The 18759-nt window shown below is 39.3% G+C and overlaps 1 long non-coding RNA gene across 1 annotated transcript in view; it reads right to left on the bottom strand.

Moving 5' to 3' along the window:
* LOC105705649 (uncharacterized) overlaps positions 1 to 18759 on the bottom strand; it is a 61280-nt gene that overhangs the window by 2253 nt on the left and 40268 nt on the right. The window contains exons 4-6 of the long non-coding RNA XR_001104720.2: positions 14491 to 14572; positions 8761 to 8891; positions 6815 to 7148 (exon numbers count right to left, since the gene is read on the bottom strand). This is a non-coding gene — a long non-coding RNA (uncharacterized LOC105705649). The remainder of the gene's footprint in view (positions 1 to 6814; positions 7149 to 8760; positions 8892 to 14490; positions 14573 to 18759) is intronic.

Here is an 18759-nt window from a genome sequence, read left to right as displayed (position 1 = left end):
CATGTGAATAATTCTGTCTCCTCTCAAATAAAACTACCCAAATTCAAATTCTTTTCTTAGGCTGTGCTTCTGGGGGAAATCCAAACCAATCCAGACAGGGATGGTGTCTCTTGTAATCATATGGATTTTAGGTGACTAAATTAAGGTGGTGGCAGTGAGAATGGAAAAAAAGGGATTCTCTGGAATGTGTACAATATTTTCAGTCTTGGAACATGTTAGCTGAATAGAAATATATATGATTTACATGTATATATTTCTCTAAAATGAATTTAATCCCAATGATTATTATTAGCTGCTTGAGAAGTGTGCTGGTGCCAGGTTGTATCACCCCTTGAGAATTGATTACTAAATATCCAGAAAACTTGAATACTGGTAGTTAAACTGTTGGCCGTTTGAAATTGGCCATGATGAGAGCATTTACACCACCAAAACTGGCAAATGCTGCAAATTGGGGCTTTTCTCCACAGAGAGATGATTTACCAGCACACCACTGCAATTATGGCATGTTTATGAAGAAAAGAACATAGTCTCATGGAATTTTGATGTTGAGAAAGTCATCAAGAATCAGCTAATTAAAACTCCTGAGTTCAAAGATAGAAAATGAGCCTCAGAGAAATGTAAGGGAATAAATTGCCTGGAATGAGAATTGGTGGCAATGCATAGGCTAATACCAATCTCTTGGTAAGTAAGAGTCCTCAAAAATTTAATACCTCGGCTGATGTATTAAAGTCATTATAAATATTCCAAGTGTTGACATTTAAATGTTCAGATTGTATTTACAGAGTAGTGTGTGTTTTGAGGAGGAAGAAGAGGGGTAAAATTGCACAACTGACAGTGCAATAAAGCTATTTTGTTAAATGCTGAAATAAATAAATAAATAAAAATTCCCTGAGCATTCATTGACACTGTAAATATGGAAAGTCTGTTATTGAACAACAGTTAAATGGATGCCAAGGGAGAGCATTGTGACAAAATCTCAACCAAATATCAATATGAACATATTTCTGTCTGTGTGAAAATATGTTCTTTCCGTATGGGAAGGGAAACTGTAAGGAGAGAAATATAAACAACACACTGAAGAAATGTTGCGTGGAGAAGCTGTTTATCTGCCAGAGCAAAGCACTTCTCTTCCTTCTGTGAATTTTCCTAGAGAGGCTGTCATGAAATTTACTTATGCAAATAGAAAGCCAATTCTTCCATTCAAGGAAAAAACGACAGATTTTAAGAGCTGTTACTTGGTAAGGATGAAAACACACACAATATGGTTATATTCTGAGCAGATATTTTGATTGAATCACCAGAGCTTTTTAAACTCCAGAGAAAGATTAAATGATTTTATTATTATTATTTTGAGACAGAGTCTCACTCTGTCGCCCAGGCTGAAGTGCAGTGGTACAATCTCAGCTCACTGCAACCTCTGCCACCTAGGTTCAAGCAATTCTCCTGCCTCAGCCTCCTGAGTAGCTGGGATTACAGGTGCTTGCCACCGCGCCTGGCTAATTTTTGTATTTTTGGTAGAGATGGAGTTTCACCATCTTGGCCAGGCTGGTCTTGAACTCCTGACCTCGTGATCCACTCGCCTTGGCCTCCCAAAGGGCTGGGATTACAGGCATGAGCCACCATGCCTGGCTTCAAATAATTTCATTTTCAGAGACTTATGTATAATAACGTATTAAGCGATAGAAATTTATAATTTGGCATCATTGTTTGTGTTCCCAAGAGTTCAGCACACCTTAAACTCAGGAGATCTGAGAATTCAGTCCACAGTTTAAAATATTTCATAACAGATTCTAGATTAAGAAAAATCTGAATACCAGCTTCCTAACAGTTTTCTTTTCTTTCCAAATATAAAACATATTGCTATAGACTGAATGTTTGTATTCTCCCCAAATTCATATATTGAAACCTAATTCACACATTATGAATATAAGAATATAAGAATTCCTATCACTATAACAATTAGGTTTCAATATATGAATGTGTGAGAGCATTTGAAGATAGGGCCTTTGAGAAGTAATAAGTCATGAGAGCAGAGGTCTCATGAATGAAACCAGTGCCTTTATGAAAGAGACCTCAGAAACTCCTTTACACCTTGTCATGTGAGAATGCAGGGAAAAGAAGGCTGTCTATGAAGTAGGAAGCAGGTCCTTGCTAGATACTGAATCTGTTGGCCCTTGATCTTGAACTTCCCAGCTTCCAGAATGGTGAGAAATAAATTTCTATGGCTTATAATCTACCAAGTCTATGTTATTTTTATTTTTATTATCATAGCATGAATGCATTAAGATACATATTATTGAGACTAATTAAAAGGAAGAGATCAAGCTAGAAAGATGAAAAATAAAACATCTCCAAACACATTCTACTAGTCTAGTCATGAGATGTACATCAGACAAACTCCAGTGGAAGGACAGTCTACAAATCTGACCAGTATGTCCCAAAATTCTCTAGGCCATCAAAACAAGAGTCCGAGAAACTGTCATGACCAAGAGAAGCACATAGAGACAGGACACCAACTGTAATGTATTATCCCAAAAGGGATCTTAGAACAGAAAAACGACATTAGGGAAAACTGACAAAATCTAAGTAAACTATGGACTTTAGTTAATAACATATCAATGCCGATTCATTAACTGTGATAATTCTACCAAGCTAATACAGGATATTAACAATAGAAAAAACATGGGGTAGGGAATACAGGAACTCTGTAATAATTCTATAAATCTAAAATGATTCTTAAAAGTTTATTAAAAATAAAGCAGAAGCTTATGTTTGGGGAAAATGAAAGATGTTCATTTTAGCTTGTGTTTTTTACTCACTGTTTATGTACAGTCTTATCACACTGCTGACATGAGAAGCAGCCATGTGCTTTATGCAGGGAAGGGAGAAATAAGAGGAGTTAAGAAGCTCAAGGCAGGCTGGGTGAGGTGCCTCACGCCTGTAATCCCAGCACTTTGAGAGGCCAAGGTGGGCGGATCACCTGAGATTGAGAGTTTGAGAACAGCCTGACCAACATGGAGAAACCCTGTTCCTACTAAAAATACAAAATTAGCCAGGTGTGGTGGCACATGCCTGTAATCTCAGCTACTCAAGAGGCTGAGACAGGAGAATGGCTTGAACCCAGGAGGTGGAGGTTGTGGTGAGCCAAGATTGTGCCATTGCCCTCCAGCCTGGGCAACAAGAGCAAAACTCCGTCTCAAAAAATTTAAAAATAAAAATAAAAATAAATAATTTCAAAGCAAAAAACAGTGATGACAATTTAGGACGCTGTCAGTGACAGTGTATGGTAGGTGTCAGAAGAGCTCTGATACTAAAATTACTCAGTATCCCAACCACTGACCACCTTACGCCCAGGAACACTTTTATTCTCAGTGAACAACTGTGTTAGTAGGAGGTATCTTGGAAAAAAGAGATCAAGATGCAAAGTTCAAATATCTTTATGGAGCCCTGCTGGGGGAAAAGAGGTCCACTGACAATTAAGAATGCTTTTCACACCTATGTTTGTTTTCTGTGTACAGCCTTTTTTGTGGTAGGCAGTCTCCAAGGATGTCTACCATCAGTTTCTTCCATCTGTGTATATGCACGCTGCTCTTCACATTAAGAGTTGGAATCTGACTGAGCACGGTGGCTTATGCCTGTATCCCAGCACTTTGGGAGGCTCAGGCCAGAAGATTGCTTGAGCCCAGGAGTTTGAGACCAGCCTGGGCAACAGTCTCTAAAAAAAATAAAAATAAAAAAATTAGGCACGATGGTGCGTGCATACGTGTGGTCCCAGCTACTCAAGAGGCTAAAGTGGGAGGATCACTTGAACTCAGGAGGTGGAGGCTACAATCAGCTATGATCATTCCACTACAGCCCAGTCTGAGTAAATAAAGAGTTGGAATCCAATTTCTCTTCTCTTGAATCTTGGTTGGGCTGAGTGACCTACTTCACCAATAGCATGTGAAGGCACTGACATTTTGAAACTTCTGAGGTTGTGTCATAAGAAGCATATGGCCGCCGGGCATGGTGGCTCACGCCTATAATCCCAGCACCTTGGGAGGCCGAGGCGGGTGGATCACGAGGTCAAGAGATCGAGACCATACTGGTCAACATGGTGAAACCCTGTCTCTACTAAAAATACAAAAAAATTAGCTGGGCGTGGTGGCGCACGCCTGTAGTCCCAGCTACTTGGGGGGCTGAGGCAGGAGAATTGCTTGAACCCAGGAGGCGGAGGTTGCGGTGAGCCGAGATCGCGCCATTGCACTCCAGCCTGGGTAACAAGAGCAAAACTCCGTCTCAAAAAAAGACAAAAAAAAAAAAAAAAAAAAAAAAAAAGAAGCATATGGCTCCTCCGGGGCCACTTGGGAGGCTTGCTTATGGGACCCTTGTTCTCAGGAGTCTCCTTGGAAATGAAGAAAGCAAGCCACATGGAGAGGCTATGTGTAGATACTCTGGTTGACACTCCCAGATGAACTTCCAGCCTCCATACAGCCAGGATTAGTTGCCAGCTCTATGAGTGAGACATTTTGGATGTCCAGCCCTGTCGAGCATCGTATGATTCCAGTGCCAGCCACTGTCTGACTACATCTGTATAGGTATCCCAAGGACTATTAACCCAATGAGTGCAGTCAACCCATGGAACTGTGAGAGAAAATAATAAATCGTTATTTTAAGCCATGGAGTATTGTGGTGATTTGCCAACCAGCAATAGGTAACTGGAATTCTCCCTAAAAAAGCAACCTATCCAGATATTTTCCAAAGTTTGATCAGTAGGTAAGTTACGCTTCTGAGAGCCAATATGCACAATCCTTGTAGTAAGTAGCACTACTGAAAATCAATCACAGTTAAACATAGCATACATTGAAAATATTTAGCACTGGTATTTGACAGTAAACAAGACAGACTTAAATTCTGTTCTTATAAACAAGTGGAATAAGGCTCAAAAAAGGTTATATCTTTAAAAAAATTTAATTAGGCATATTTCCCTCAGTTTTAATACCTCTTTCACTCCCTTAGGATTATAGAACTGTATGTAAGAGTAGGAGCTAGGAAAATAAAAAATAATTAATTGTTACTTTTTTGGGGTCACCCTTAAGTTATAGCATTTTTTGTGTGTTCAAAAGAAGGAAATGAAGACAGGAAAAAGAAGGAAGGGAGGGCAGAAGGGAGGGAGGAAGGGAGGAAGAAAGGAAGGAAAGAAACCAGTAAGCACTTGGTAGTTCGAGTTGACTGCCTTCTATGTTTTATCCTGTATCTCTACATATGTTTACCAAAAGAAAAATTATTTACCAAGTTTTTGCTACATACGGTAGGTGTTTATACATATTAGCTAATTTAATAGCCACAACAACTCTGTGAGTTGGGTACTGTTACCATCTTTACTTCAGAGTTAAAAGACACTGAAGCACAGAGAGTTTAAGAAATTTGTCCAAGATCAGCTAGTTAGCATTAAAAGAGTTTCAAACTGAGGACATCTGATTCCAAAACTTGTTTTTAATTGTCACTAAACATCTGCAAGGTTTAATAAGGCAGATTTCAATTTTATTTATTTATATTATTTATTTGTATATTTAACACACAGTTATAGTTAGCTATGTAATTATCTTTGGTTTATTATTAACTGCTCAAGATAGCTCCTTTTGCAAACACTTGAATAAGAAGACCTGCATTCCTTGTGTGCATGAATATGAACAATGATACATATGTATCCTCTTTCGAGTTTTCAGCTCTGATAGACAAAAGTATTGAAAAGCAGCAAAACCAAGAACAAATCACCACTAGAAAAAGCAAACAAACAAAACCAAACCGTAGGGTCAGATAGACCTGACTCAAGCTCTTGGGTAAGTTATGAGACCTCTGCCTCGTTTCCTCATCAGTGAAGGGGCCCCTAATGCACTTCACCACAGGGTCACAGGGAGTAAATGCATTTCTGTGCATTAAGTACCTGTCACATCGTAGAAGCAGCTAAGAACAGTGATTAAAATATTGGGGTTTGGATTCAGACAGACTGGGATTGGAAACGTATGCCTGGGTTACATATGTAACTTTGGAAAAAATAATACTTACTGTGAGAGATAAATGGGATAATGTTTGTAACACATCTGGTACACAGTGAGAGCCCAGAGTCTAGTTACGGTGATGCTAATGTCGGTTCTACTCTGCCCTCTCTACCTCCTTCCATTCCACACTCTCTCATCCTTCAGTAGAAACTGGCATGCTTGTGTCAATAGAAGCTGCCTTCATCACTTTTTTTTATTAAGGAATAATTTAGACACAGTAACTTCACCATTTTTAGTGTACATTTCTGTGTTTTGATAAATTCATACGGTTGACCACAGCAAGATGTCATATTCCATCATCCTCCAAAATTCCTATTACTTTCCAATCAACTCCTAGCTCAACCCTCTTGGCAACCCCTAGTTTGTTTTCTGTCCCTACCATTTTGCCTTTTCCAGGATGTTATATTAATACAATCACAGAGCAGGTAGTATTTTGAGTCTGACTTTACTCACTTAATATAATGCTTTTAGAGTAGTTTCCAATAGATTTTAGTTATTTTTAAAAATACACTTTATTTCTCCCTGTTGAATCATCCTGATTCACACAGATGAACTAATTAAGGGTGGAATCTCAAGAGTCTCTTACTCAGAAATTATTTCATTCTTTGGTTCACTGAAATACCTGCGTACAAAACCAAAAAGCACAAAACAACACTGGGATACGAGTTTCAACCAACTTAAAATAGTATGCTATGACAAGAAAAATATAATATCCCCTCTTTTCACAATTAAAATAAAAAAGAGAAAAATCATTATTCTGATACCAACCTTACCTAAGTTATCCCTTCATTTTACAGGAATGCTTTCTTTAGTGATTTGACCACACAAATCTGCTGCATCTCATTTGACTTCAATGACTTGGATACCATTTTGAGGCACTTTCATCTTCTGCTTTTAGACATAATGTGATTTATACATTCATGCTGACTCCATACATGCTAGCTGGCAATGGATTGAAATGAAACCTGCTGAGGAGAATCCGTTGACAGTTGGAATTCAGGAAGATGAACAGGCTTAGGAAAAATGTTCACGATCTTTTCCCATGCTTTTTTCTCATTTTAACTCTTGGAGAATTCAAATCTTGGCTTCTCAGAACTTACTGCAGGACTTAAGGAGAAAAAAAGGACACACAGAATTATTTTTTCTTGGTATCAGGATGGGGAGTAAAAAGAAAGGTTAGAGATGATTAAAATGGAATGGCTACAGCAGAATTTGGGTGAATTAAAGCTATGAAACTTTTTATCAATTATTTTATGAATAATTCTTCCAAACCATAATCGTAAACTTCAAGTGCATTAGTATTTCTTCTTTAGCTGAGATTTCTGTTACAGAAACTGCTAGTTGATCTCTGATATCCATTCTGATGGCAATCTAGTAGCCCAATTTGTTTATTCCACAAATAATTTTGAGTGCCTACTAGGCATGGTATTAGATATAGGAGTTCAATGGTAAGAAAACTGGCCAGCTCTTGTCCTTATGAAATTTACAAGCTTATACACTGATGATAACCTTCCAAGGCTTCTATGAATGCCATGGTACCAATGTACTCACATAAACATCCTTCAAAATATGGCAGTCACTTTGATAGGAGGAGGAACATATGACAAGTGGTATGCTTGGTTTGAAAAATAAAAGAGCAGGATATTAGAGACTTTGAAGCTGAATATTGTCAGCCAAAGAAATTCCTGGATACACAGAAGGTGTAAAAACTATATTTATTTTATTGTTTCTTATTATTTTCTTACAGTGGCACTTTTTAAGAAGATTTGATCCATCCTGGCTAACACAGTGAAACCCCATTTCTACTAAAAATAAAAAAAAATAGCTGGGCGTGGTGGCACGCTCCTATAGTCCCAGCTACTAGGGAGGCTAAGGCAGGAGAATTGCTTGAACCCAGGAGGCAGAGGTTTCAGTGAGCCGAGATTGCACCACTGCACTCCAACCTGGCAACAGAGTGAGACTCTATATCCAAAAAAAATTTTTGATATAACTGTGAAATAGAGAATTATAGCCAGGTAAAACGCTCACATAAAAACAACAAAAACAACAAAGCAAAAAAAAAAAAAAAAAAAAGGCAATTTCCCAAATGAATTAGAAGAAAATCAAGACAGAGATATTGAAATACTGGAAAGTTAAAGTTAAGGTAAAATTGTGAAGTTAGAACCCTAAATACAGTTATTTCATCTTTTAGGAGTCTCATCAAGCCCATATCTGAATAGAATCATAGCTAGCCCCCTCCATCTGCTCACCCAGGTAGGCCAGGACTTGCTCAATTTAACCAATTAGGCCCTCAATAAATAGTTTTTGAGTGCCTTCTATGTGCCAGGCACTGCTCCAGGCACCAAAATAGACTGGCTTGCTTTCTTCTTTTAGAGATAATAATTGAGTAATACTTTCAATGGACAAGCAGATTAGATTCTCTCTGGGACCTTCGCTAGATCTAGAATTTCAGGATGGAAAATTCTTCCACGGTCTTTTTAGTCTCTTATTTAGGCAAGTTCACTTTTTAACATTGTAATTAGACAGCTATACATAACACCTTTTAAATATTGCAGAAAACATGTCATAGCTTCATTTTAATAGCATTTTCCACTGTCTGTTAACTCTCTCTCATTGGTCATACATTTTTTATGTTTTTTGATGAAGGGCTTTCTTATTCTTATATTACATGTGAGGAGATCTTAGGCACAGGAGAGTGAAATGACATTTCTGAACTCACCTCCTTGTAAGAGGTAACATCAGGAGTTGACAATGTGTTTATCCGCTATGTTGTCTCAACAGGTGATGCGTTTTCTGTATATTCATATCCGTTCTCTTTTCTGATGATCCCCTCTCTTTCCTAGAATCTGGCTGGGTAATGAGGATGATAACATCCCTTAGAGAGTAATGGTTAGGCACATATGTATGTTGTAACCAGAATAAGAATCCTGGCTACTGGAAATGTCCTCTGGAAATTTATTCACCCTTCCTAGAACTTAGTTTTGTTTGTTTGTTTGTTTGTCTTTTTGTTTTATGTGTACAATGGGTAAAAATAATTGCAACTTCTTTCCTCATGAGATAAAAGCAGTCAATAAATAATCTCCATTATTATTACTTGATAGTAATTATAACACTGTAAAATTAAAGAGGATCTTAGAAATTATTTATACATAGTTGATATGTCTTTTGACATAATTTTTCTCCAAGTTAAACAAAAGTTTCCAATTACACTTTGCATTTTGGTCTGACTGCACAGATTGCCTTGAGTATTAGAGACTGAAAAATATTGACGACCTAAGCAGATTAAAAAATAAGCTTGGAGCCAAGCGTGGTGACTCATGCCTGTAATCCCAGAACTTTGGGATGCTGAAGTGGGTGGATCTCTTGAACCCAGGAGTTTGAGGCCAGCCTTGGCAACATGGCAAAACCCTGTCTCTACCAAAAAAATACAAAAAAAAAAAAAGCCAGGCATGGTGGTACATGCCTGTAGTCCCAGCTACTCGAGAGGTTAAGATGGGAGGATTGCTGGAGCCTGGGAGATGGAGGTTTCAGTGAGCCAAGATTGCACTATTGCACTCCAGCCTGGGTGACAGAAGTGAAACCCTGTCTCAAAAACAAATAAAATATGCTGGGCGCAATGGCTCAGGCCTGTAATCCCAGCACTTTGGGAGGCTGAGGTGGGAAGATCACTTGAGGTTGGGAGTTCGAGACCAGTCTGGCCAACATGGTGAAACTTTGTCTCTACTAAAAATACAAAAAATTAGCCAGGCATGGTGGTGTGTGTCTGTAATCCCAGCTACTTGGGAGGCTGAGGTAAGAGAATCGCTTGAACCTAGGAGACAGAGATTGCAGTGAGTAGAGATAACATCATTGCACTCTAGCCTGGGCAACAAGAGCAAAACTCTGTCTCAAAAATAAATAAAATAATAAGTTTGGATTTGGCATCTATTAAAAAATGTTTCCTGATCCAATGAAAGTAAAATAGCTCTAAAAGAGTTGTGTGCCCCAAGTTGATTCATATCTTAGTTAAAAATGATCACAATAAGGCCAGATGCAGCAGCTCTCGCCTGTAATCCCAGCACTTTGGGAAGCTCAGGCCAGTGGATCAGCCAAGGCCAGGAGTTCAAGACCAGCCTGACCAACAAGGTAAAATCCTGTCTCTACTAAAAATACAAAAATTAGGCCGGGCGTGGTGGCTTATGCCTGTAATCTCAGCATTTTGGGAGGCCAAGGCGGGTGGGTCAGCAGGGAGATGGAGACCATCCTGGCTAACACTGTGAAACCCCGTCTCTACTAAAAATACAAAAAATTAGCCAGCCATGGTGATACATGCCTGTGATCCCCACTACTCAGGGGACCAAGGCAGGATAATCGCTGGAACCCGGCAGGCAGAGGTTGCAGTGAGCCGAGATATTGCCACCACACTCCTGACGTGGTGACAGAGCGAGACTCTGTCTCTAAATAAATAAAAATAAATAAATTAGCTGGGCAAGGTGGCTCGCATCTGTAATCCCAACTACTCAGGAGGCTGAGACATGGAATTGCTTGAACCTGGGAGTCTGAGGTTGCAGTGAGCAGAGATCCCTCTACTGCATTCCAGCCTTGACGACAAGAGTGAAATTCAATCTCACATAAAAAAAAAAATCCTCACAATGTTTAAACCTATTACTGACTTGGTTTCTATTTCTGATAGGAAATGGCTTGAATAAGGAATATTCTCATCCATCTCGTTTCTCATTTGGTATTGCATAGGATGCTACAAGGCTGGACTGAGATCGTGCCGGGGAACTTCCAGACAAACGGTAGGCTGCCATCTAATTCTAAGAAGCTTAGCAGGTGTTTATGTGGGCGATACTGGAGATGAAAGGTTTGGTTACAGAATATAGTTGAGGTTAAAGAGCTATGTCTTTTGGAAAACATAGATGCTAATGGGTAACTATGAGAACTGAGTTGGGGAAGACACTATATATGTTACACAAAGTTTTAGACTGATGACCATTTTCTTTCTGCATATTTTTCTTAATGTTTTTGTTGTGGTAAAATACATGTAGCATAAAATTTACCATCTGAACCATCTTTATGTGTACCATCCAGTGGTATTAAGAACATTCATACAGTTGTGCAAACATCACTACCATTCATCTCCGTAACTCTTTTCATCTTGCAAAACTGAAACTCAGCATCCACTAAACAGTAACACTCCATTCTCCTTGTCCCCTAGTCCCTGGCAACCACCATTCTGCTTCTTCTCTCTGTGATTCTGACTACTCTAAGTACTTCAAATAAGTGGAATCATATAGTATTTGTCTTTTCATTATTTCCTTACTTCATTTAGCATAATGTTCTCAAGGTTTATCCGTGGTGTAGCATATGTTAGAATTTATTTTCTTTTTAAGAATAAATAGGCCGGGTGCAGTGGCTCATGCCTGTAATCCCAGCACTTTGGGAGGCTATAGGTGGGTGGATCATGAGGTCAGGGGTTCAAAACCAGCCTGACCAATATGGTGAAACCCTGTCTCCACTAAAAGTACAATTAGCTAGGCAAGGAGGCAAGGTGGTATGCACCTGTAGTCCCAGCTACTCAGGAGCCTGAGGCAGGAGAATCGCTTGAACCCGGAAGGCAGAGGTTGCAGTGAGCCAAGATTGTACTACTGCACTCCAGCCTGGGTGACAGAATGAGACTCCGTCTCAAAAAAAAGAAAAAATAATATTCCATTGCATGTATATACCACACTTGATATGGAGCAATGGGAACTCTTATATACTGTTGGTGGAGATATAATTTGGTAAAACCAATTTGGAAAACTGCTTAACAGTACCTACTAATGCTGAATATAAAATCAACAATTAAATAATTCTACTTTTAGGTATATACCTAAAAAAATTTGTACCTGTGTGTACCAAAAATCATATATGAGAATGTTCATAGAGTTTCTACTCATGTTAGCCCCAGACTGGAAACTACCAAAATGCCTAGTAGTAGAATAGGTAAATAAATTGTTGATATATTCATACAATGGAATAACTTACGGCAATGAAAATGAACAAATGATTAGTACATCCAACAATATGAATGAATCTCATAAATAAAATATTGAGTGAAAGAATCTAGTTACAAAAGAGTACATGCTGCATAATTCCACTTCCCTGAAGATCAAAAACTGACAAATCTGATCTGTAGAAATAGAAGTCAAGATACTTGTTAACTTTGGAAATTTGAGTATTGATAGAGAAGGGTAATGAGGAGGGCTCTTCAGTTTTTGGTAATGTTTTGTTTGATCTGGGTACAAGTTATGTGAGTATGTTTAGGTTAAGAAAGTTTTTGAAGCTGTATATGTAAGATGTGTGCACTTTGCTTTATGTTTTTAAAAATAAGGATGTGTACTCTAAAAATGATGACTGAGGCCAGGCGGGGTGGCTCATGCCTGTAATCCCAGCACTTTGAGAGGCCGAGGTGGGTGGATCACCTGAGGTCAGGAGTTTGAGACCAGCCTGGCCAACATGGCAAAACCCTATCTCTACTAAAAATACAAATATTAGCTGGGTGTGGTGGCAGGTGCTTCTGGTCCAGCTGCTAGGAGGCTGAGGCGGGAAAAATCATTTGAACCCAGGCTGTAGAGGTTGCAGTGAGTGGAGATAACATCATTGCACTTCAACCTGGGTGACAGAGTGAGACTCGGTCTCAATAATAATAATAAATAAAAATGTAAAAATGATGACTGAACTTTAAATATCATGTATGTTATATGTAAGTGTTCATGGAGCACATGGAATTATGTGTCTATTATTTGAGTGGTAGGATTTTTGAATGTGTATTTGTACCATCATTTTTACAATATTATTTGTGCAACACATAATTAAAATTAAAAAGAGATGATTTGATATATTTATTTGCCTTTAATATATCCAGTGTTTTCAGGGAGATAGCTTAAATAGTAGAACAGAAAAGAGACAAGCTAGAATGGGTGATGACTAGAGCAGAAGGAAATGAAATACACAATAATATCCATTTTAAAATAAAAAAATTACTATGTTGCCAGGCGTAGTGGCTCACACCTGTAATCCCAGCAGTTTGGGAGGCCAAGGTGAGAGGATTCCTTAAAGCCAGGAGTTCAAGACCACCCTGCCTGGGCACCAGGCAAGATCCTATCTCTCCAAAAATAAATTTAAAAATTAGTTGGGCATGTTGGCATATGCCTGTAATCCTAGCTACTTGGAGGGAGCAGGAGGATCACTCAGGCCCAGGAGTTTGAGGCTGCAGTGAGCTATGATCGTGTCACTGCACTCCAGCCTGGGTGAGGCCCTGCCTCCAATAATAAATAAATAAATAGATAAATAAATAACTATGCTTACTTTTCATTGAGCTACTGAAAGCAAAGCTGCCTATCCAAGAATCATAGGGCTTTAGTTATGGAAAGGGCCTTAGAGTTTACAGAGTCAACCTTCTTTGCTTCACAGATTTAAAAAAGTCAAAGCCACAGTATTACACAGTTTGATGATGACAGGATCAGGACAAGAATTCAGGTCCCCTGACTCAGTCCAGTGCTCTTCTTTCAGATCAGCTGTTGGTTGATCCACAAAGCTGTGACATGACCCAGGGCCAAGTAGGGGGAAAAAAAATCTCACTGGGAAGATAGTCTGAAAACGTTAATAATGCCCCACTCCTCCATGAAGTCACATCCCTTTGCAATATGACTTTTAAAAAGATGAAGTACCTTTTTGACCACTTGAAGCTGAGCTTGGCCATGTGAGTTGCTTTGACCAATAGAATGAGGCCAAAATCATGTTGTGCCAGTTGTGAGCCTAGACCTCCAGAAGTGTGAGCGATTCAGCTCTGTCTCTTTGAAGCCTGCCAGCTGCCAGGTCAACAAGCTCAAGCTAGCCTTTTGGAACTGAGAGACCATGTGGAGCAGAGATGAGTGTTCTAGCCCTCAGCAGATTCAGCAGCTGACCATAGATGCATGAGTGAGCCCAACCTAGGTCAGAACACCCCAGCCAAGCCCAGAACAAATTTCCAACCAACAGAATTGTGGGTCAAATAAATGATTGTGTTTTAAGCTACCAACATTTAGGGTGGTTTGTTTTACAGCAAAAGTGAATGGATATCATGTCAATTGATCATATTAAGCCATGTCTCATTCATCCGTTGCATTGCAAATTAGTGTTCCTTCCCTCTAATTTTAGAAAGAAAGCCTCTTCAGATGAAAGACTTAAGGAGGCAAAGGAAAAATTGGCATTTACAGCATGTTTTCAAATTAGGCCTAGACACTTGCTCCCTTCTCTGGAAAGACCTCCTGAGGACATTTGACGTTATGTAGCATTCTGTTATTCATTTAATTCTGTTCTCTTTCTTACTCCAGACAAACAAATTCAAATACTGTATATTACTATCACTTTCTCTTTCTTCTTTGTTATCACTCCCCTGAGTGACATAGATCTATCAGAACCTTTTTATTACAGTTGCTCTTACTTGTCATGGCTAGAAGTTTAGCATCCTGCTCTCAGAAGCATTTTCTGGTTTGGCAAATGCCTTGCAGAGATGTCCTCTGTTCCTGCAGACAAAAAATCAAGTTAAGGTATATTTCTTTCAAGAGAAATAAGCATTCATTCTGACCTTTTCCTGCTATTCTGCCCACTCCTAGAGCACTGTGTGTGCTCTGATGGTGACCATGGCCCTGAGCCAGAGGGAGGGAAGTCTCACCATATTGTTGTCAGAGTAGATAAGCAGTGGGGCACATGAAAGGGAAGTGCTCCAGGATTTGTGGGCTGCTTAGGCTCAAAGATGCTCTCTTCTCATTCCAGCTAACGGGGACTAATGGAAGCAATAAAACCCATGCTCATTAGTGAATCTCAGGCTCCCAGCACCCTGGTGGGAGGGTGGCTGAGCAAGAAGCCAACTATAGTGGCTTCTCTTTCCTTCTTTAGAACACACATGTGAACACACACAGAGACACACAGCACTCTCTCACTTAAAAAGGTGTGACAGCTTTCAGAAGTAGAGTTGTAGCTATATAAGATGAATGAAATATGGATGTCAGTGGCTTTGGATTATGTGTTGTTTTTTTTTTCATTTTCATGGCTGCTTCATGCTTTTATTTTTATTAACAATCCCTCGTGAAGCACCTACTCTGTGCAAGGTAATATGTTAAGTACTACCATGAGGACACAAAGGGGAACTAGAAACTGCCTGTAAGATGGTAAGAGTCTATTAAACAGGAGAGCATCATGAATAAGTGAATGAATTAATTATAACAAATGCTATTCAAAGAAGAAATGCCATGGTAGATCAGAATCTTTTCTTTTCTTTTTTCCCCCATTTTCCTGGAGAATGAGGTCTCGCTATATTGCCTGGGCAGGTCTCAAACTGCAGGGCTCAAGCTATCCTCCTGCCTCTACCTCCTTAAGAGCTGGGATTATAGGTGTGAGCCACCGCGCTGAGCATTTTTTTTTTTCAAGATGAAGTCTCACTCTGTTGCTCATGCTGGAGTGCAGTGGCATGATCTCAGCTCACTGCAACCTCCACCTTGCAGGCTCAAGTGATTCTCTTGCCTCAGTCTCTCAAGTAGCTGGGATTACAGGCACCTGCCACCACACACAGCTAATTTTTATATTTTTAGTAGAGATGGATTTCACCATGTTGGCCAAGCTAATCTTGAACTCCTGACCTCAAGTGATCTGCCCACCTCAGCCTTCCAAAGTGCTGGGATTACAGGTGTGAGCCACTGTGCCCAGAAAGAATGTTTCTTTTCATGAGAAATTCTTATTTTGTAGATCTATGAACTTTTGGTTCTCTTCTTGAGTGCAGTGACTTTTCTCCTTTCTTGTTGGTTGGAAACTCCATTCTCTGCCAGTGAACTCTGTCACACCTGAGGAGACAGGGCCCATTGGACTTCGTGGTTTCTGGGAACAGAGAGGAGTGCTTACAATAAGGGAGTGAATGCAAACACTGTCTGAGAGACACTGTTTAGGGAGAAAGCCAGAGAAACAGAATTGATTGTCTAATATATACAGTAGTCCCTCCTTCTCCACGATTTTACTTTCCATGGTTTGAGTTACCTGCAGTCAGCCATACTCCAATAATATTAGATCAAAAATTCCAAAAATAAAGAATTTATAAGTTTTAAATTGCATCCTTCTCTGAATACAATCTCAAGCTGTCCCTACTCTGTCTAGCGTGGGATGTGAATCATCCCTTTGTCTAGTGTATCCACATTGTCTACACTAGCCATCCATTAGTTACTTAGCCATCTTGGTTATCAGATCTAGTGTCTCAGTATCACAGTGCTTGTGTTCAAGTAACACTTATTTTACTTAAAATAGCCCCAAAGACAAGAGTGGTGATGCTAAGCCATAGAATGCTTTCTTTAAGTGAAAAGGTAAAGTTATTGACTTAAAAAGGAAAGAAAAAATATGGTATGCTGAGATGACTAAAGATGGAAAGAACAAATCTTGTATCAGTGAAACTGTGAGAAGGAAAAAGAGATTCATGCTAGTTTTGCTGTCGCACCTCAAACTGCAAAAGTTACAGCCACAATGTGTGATAAGTGCATAATTAAGATGAAGAAGGCATTAAATTTGTGGGTGGAAGACATGAACAGAGAATTTTCAATTGATGGTAACAAGTTGTGCCAGAAAGCACTGAGCCTATGCGAAGACTTCAGCAAGGGATCCCTTGAAATAAGCAACAGCAAGTCATTTACTGAAAGTAAGGAATGTTTATACAGATTCAGAAATAGGTTTGGACTGAAAAATATAAAAATCATTGCAGTCTGCTGAAAAAGTTGCTGCCACATTTCTGGGAGAGTTGAAGAAGTTGATTAAGGAGAAAGAATGCCATCCAAAGCAAGTCAGAATGCGATGAAATCGAGCTCTCCTGAAAGAAAATGCGCAATAGAACCTACATTCATAATGCAAAGGAGGCACCAGGGCTTAAGGCATGGGAAGACAAATTAACCCTGGTACTAGGTGGCAACATTGCAGGGCATATGATAAAGCCAGGTATAGTGTACAGAGCAAAGAACTCATGAGTTCTCAAAGACCAAAACAAAAATTATCTGCTCGTGTTCTGGCAACAAATCAGAAAGCATGAGTGACAGCCCCCTTGATTATGGAATGGTTCTACCAATGTTTCATCTTAGAAGTGAAAAAAATAGCTGGAAGAGAAAAAGTTGGAATTTAAAGTCCTTTTAATAACAGATAATGCCCCCTAGCCACCCTGCAGCTGTTTGCTATGAATATGAAAATGTTGAGGTTGCATTTTTACCTCCAGATACAAACTCATTGCTTCAGTCTCTTGATCAGGGCATCATTCGTTTTTTTAAGGCCACATACAACAACCAGGTATGTGATTGCATTTGATCAGCAATCGACACAGACTCTAATCTGAATATAATGCAGTGCTGAAAATCATTCACTATTGTGATATAACAACATTCATCCAAATGGCAATGGATGAATTAAAACCAGAAGCTAAATGCCCACTGGAAGAGCTTATAGGGTGAAGTTGTGAATGATTTTAAAGGCTTCCCAGGGATTGATGGAGAAGTTAGGAAAATCATTCATGCAGCAAGACAAGTTGGTAGAGAAAGATTTGTCGACATGCTTGATGAAGTGGAAGAACATATTGAAGACCATTGAGAAGTGTTAACAAGTGAGGAATTAGGAAAACTTGTCATCCACAAAGAAAGAAAAAGAATAAAAAAACTGAAGCAGAAACAGCAATGTGAGCATTACCAAAATTGGTTGAAGATTTTCAAATTGCAGGAACATTAAAGCACAAAATTATGGAATATGATTCTCACATGGGACAGCGTCTTATATGGTATGATGATGGAAAGATCACATTCTCTGCAGCAACACTTTGATGAGTTAAAAAGAAAGAGACAGTACCTTCCGATTACAATGTTCTTTCAGAAGTTTTCTGCAAAAACTTCAACTACGGAGGCTCCCCAGCCATTGACATCATCTGTTCCTGACGTCAAGCCATTGGTATCATCACGGCCTCACGATCCAGGATAACCCAAAGCAAATAATCCTTTTCCTAACACTATGTCAGAAGGTCAATAGTAGCATCGTAATGCCTATGTTATTCACCTCACTTTTTTTTTTTTTTTTTTACAGGGTCTCACTGTCACCCAGGCTGGAGTGCAGTGGCATAATCTTTGCTCACTGCAGCCTCATCCTCCTGGGTCCAGGCAATCCCTTTGCCTCAGCCCCCCAAGTAACTGGGATTACAGGCATATACCATCACATCTAGCTAATTTTTTTGTAGAGACCAGGTTTTATCATGTTGCCTACGCTGTTTTCAAACTCCTAAACTCAGACAATCCACCTGCCTCGGCCTCCCAGGGTGGTAGGATTACAGGTGTGATGCAATGGCCACGCCTGGTCTCATTCACCTCACTGCATCTCATCATGTAGGCATTGCATCACCTGATTTCACAACATGAAGAAGGGTGAGTACAGTACAATACGTGTTTTGAGAGAGAGAGACCGAATTTACGTAATTTTCATTACAGTATATTGTTATAATTGTTTTATTTTATTATTAGTTTTGTTGTTAATCTCCTACTGTGTCTAATTTATAAATTAAACTTTATCACAGATACATACGTGTGTATAGAAAAAATATAACATGTATAGGGTTTGGTATTAACTACAGTTTCTGGCACCCACTGAAGGTCTTGGAACATATCCTCTGGGATAAGGAGGGACTAATGTCAACCTAAAGGAAGAAGCC

The sequence above is a fragment of the Aotus nancymaae genome, unplaced genomic scaffold (assembly GCF_030222135.1).
Source record: "Aotus nancymaae isolate 86718 unplaced genomic scaffold, 86718_ANA_hifiasm-v0.15.2.pri h1tg000019l, whole genome shotgun sequence".
Classification (NCBI taxonomy): domain Eukaryota; kingdom Metazoa; phylum Chordata; class Mammalia; order Primates; family Aotidae; genus Aotus; species Aotus nancymaae.
Note: the sequence above shows the minus strand (reverse complement) of the source record. Positions and strands in the feature narration are given on the sequence as shown.